This window comes from Bacillus rossius, unplaced genomic scaffold (genome assembly GCF_032445375.1).
Source record: "Bacillus rossius redtenbacheri isolate Brsri unplaced genomic scaffold, Brsri_v3 Brsri_v3_scf22, whole genome shotgun sequence".
Lineage (NCBI taxonomy): Eukaryota > Metazoa > Arthropoda > Insecta > Phasmatodea > Bacillidae > Bacillus > Bacillus rossius.
Window position 1 is genome coordinate 372,501 of NW_026962393.1, and position 3,424 is coordinate 375,924.

Consider the following 3,424-nt stretch of genomic DNA (forward strand, 5'->3'; position numbering starts at 1 on the left):
AGTAAATTTTGTTTACATTTTCATTGTGTGAATAATAAAACTTTTAACTGTACACACAACAAGCATTTCACTTGGATCTGATGCATTCTCAAGAGTGCAGTTTCTGTTTAGCTTTTAAAACTGGCTGCCCTTCAATTCACTCAAGGTGCAGATGCAAGTTGCTGATGAAGTATTCCACACACATGCTACATTGGAGAAATATTTTAATAAAAATTAAAACTCTTGCAGGATTTCGAATAAAAACTATCCTATTTATCCCTTCTATGTTTTGGTACTGCGAAATTGAGAGAGGTAAGTAAGTTGTGAGGTTATTTTTACTTGCTTGCATGTGAGGTTAGCAGAGCAAAAATATTTTTGAAATTGCAGATACATGGTCACTTTATTTCGTTGCAAACATTTATAAGCTCGTAATCTTATTTAAAGTCTCCATACTTAATGCGTTTGGAAAACCTTCTTTCTCTCAATTTTACAATGGAACAAAATTTTACTTGTATGTGTACATTAATTCCATCTCTAAATGATGTAGGTTTACGCACCGAGATCAGGTACATTGTAGAGAGAAAAACACACGAGTACCTGCTTATTTTGAAGTTTTAATGAGTATATTAAAAAAAAAAAAAAAAAAACGATAAAAATATAATTGAAAAAGTATATTATTCACGTATTTTTGAGGATGAGGGGAGGGGGTGTTTTTGTCCGATGGTCGTTTATCTTTAAAGAAATTTCCGTTGGACCTGTGCGTTCTTGCTCTGCCAATTCTCGAAAAATGAAATATTTTAAGTCGTCTTTTATGTGCTAACTTCATTATATTTGGCTGCATTCGTATTTTTATTAGTTTTGAAACATTCATGTCACGGAAAATAATCATAAACCAGGACAAAAACGTTTTGACTAAATGTTCTAGGTTGGTTATAAAACATTTTCTTATTTTATTTCACATCGGAAACATCTGTTAAGTTGTAAGCTTTGTAATGAATGCGACAGTCACTTGTTCGCTGAAGTGTTTGTTTAAGAAATTAGTATTGTAAATTTGTTTATGGTCTTGTTAAATGAAATTTTAAGTGAAATCATTTGGGAAAACAGAGGCTACAGGAATTTTCAACACAACTTGATGACCGACGTTGTGACTAGTGTGGGAGTGTGTGCTCGTGTAAATATCAATTTTTCTTACTCCTCGTGCCGGTCAACAGGAAAACAGCGAGTGTGTTATCTCATCGCGGGCGTGTGATTGCGTGTGGTAAATTGTGCTAGGTTAATTACCGCAAAACTCCACTGTGTGCAAATATGTAGTGTGTCGCTGTATGCAAATATTTGGTATGTCTTTTTTTTTTTTTTTTTTCAGGCAATACACACTTTGAATTTTACACAATTTCGATGCTGCAACCTAAGTGTATACATGCGAATAGGATTGCTTAAATGAAAAAGTAAAGTAGGAGGTAAGTGCAAATGTTTCCAGGAGGTTATGCACACACAATCTATTTTATGAATTAATAGTTATTATCTAAGAAAATGATAGAAGATTATAAATAATGTGTGCAGAATAATACAGAATTTGCATGTTACACAAAAAAAAAATATATATATATTCCAAATATTGTTAGCAAAATGCACCTAGATTAGTGAGCTGGATTTTTTTTTTTTTTTGTATTTTTGTTCTGTTGATCCCACGTGGAGTCAAGGCTCCGGGATATAGAACATGTATGTGCAGACAATTAATATTTACATGATGCAAGTTACCAAGAAAAAAATTTCAAAAAAAAAAAAATACATAACATGTTACACAATTTAACTTTATGCAAAACATGAAGCAGCTGTTATCACAAGTCCATTCAACAAATTAACAGTTCAATTTCTCTATTATCAATCAAATTAAAGAATAGCTTCAGAGGGTAGGTAGGATATTCTAGAAGAATTTTTTTTACTGTTTTTTTTTTTAATACTGGTAAATTGTTTTAGTTATTTTCTGTGATATTAAGTTGTAAAGTTTTACTCCCAAGTAATTTAGTCCATTTTCAAATCGCCTAGTGTTATGTTCAACTATCCTCAATTTACTAGCATTTCTGGTGTTATACCTATGTGCGAATATCTAAAAAAAAAAAAAAAAAAAAAAAATAATAATTTTTTTTTTCTTCTTTTTCTTAAGAATGAATAAAAAGTTTCTAGAACGTATTCATTTATGGCAGTCAGGACTTTAAGTTTTTTGAATTTTGGTCTGCAGTTAGATGATTTTTTATCTTTTGTTATTATTCTAATAGCTCCTTTTTTTTTTTTTTTTTTCCCCCAATGTTATATGGCAGAAAGAGTAGAGCTATGGCTACTGTGACATCATGCATTGATGGGAAGGTTATTGTTGGATAACAAAAATTTAGATGATATAATTTTTATTTTTTTCCATACACAACACATTGCAGGTACAATTTTACAGGTTACAGCTGTACCACCTCTAGTATTGCTGCCGACCATCCAACAAATGAGCACACTAAACAGGCATTGATGACATTGTTATCAACGTCTTTTTGAATCTCTCATTATTATACATAACTGCCCACTGAAACAGAGAAACTTCAAAATAGGTGTGTGTGTGTGTGTTTATATATATATATATATATATATATATATATATATACATATATACATATATACATACATACATACATACATACATACATACATACATATACACTTATATATTTATTTTTTCACTTTGAATTTTGTATGAGGTATACACATGCAAAGATTCACAGCTACTGGGTGGGTGAGTGAGTGAGTGAGTGAGTGAGTGAGTGATTGATTGATTGATTGATTGATTGATTGATTGATTGATTGATTGAGAGAGAGTGAGTGTGTGTGTTAGGGGGGGGGGGGGGAAATGTGGTGATTGTGGGGGAAAAAAAAATTTAAAATTGAAATTTTTAAAAAAAAATTTTTTTCTGTAGGGTGCAAAATAGTAGTGCCAACGGCACGTGGTGTTCCCAAGCGGTCACCCATCTAAGTACTAACCACGCTCGACGATGCTTAACTTCGGTGATCGGACGAGAACCGGTGTGTTCATCGTGATATGGCCGTTGGCAATGATATAGATGTTTTTTTTTTGCAGTTTGTATTTGCCACTCGAAATAGCTATACCAGGTGTGATTGTTACAAACAACAGGAGAAATCGTGTAATGAACACTCTTTTACTTCCCCCCCCCCCCCTCCTCACACACAACACCCACCACCCTCACCATCCCAACCACCAAAGCCCTCTTCAAGATACACTCTCACACACACACACAAACCCACACTCTATAACTGATGAACATTACCATAACTTCTTAAAGCCATTAGATAATATTTAACTCAAGAAAGGTATTGTGATATGTTTAAAGAAAGAAAGGTGAAACCTTTAACTTTACCAGCAGGTATTAGTATCACTGAGGTATCT

The 3,424-nt window shown here is 32.8% G+C and overlaps 1 non-coding gene across 1 annotated transcript; it reads right to left on the reverse strand.

The window, feature by feature from the left end:
• Window positions 1-2,951: 2,951 nt before the first annotated feature.
• LOC134543830 (5S ribosomal RNA) lies at window positions 2,952-3,070 on the reverse strand. Its single transcript, XR_010077279.1, has one exon. It is a non-coding gene; the product is annotated as a 5S ribosomal RNA (ribosomal RNA).
• Between the last annotated feature and the right edge of the window lie 354 nt (window positions 3,071-3,424).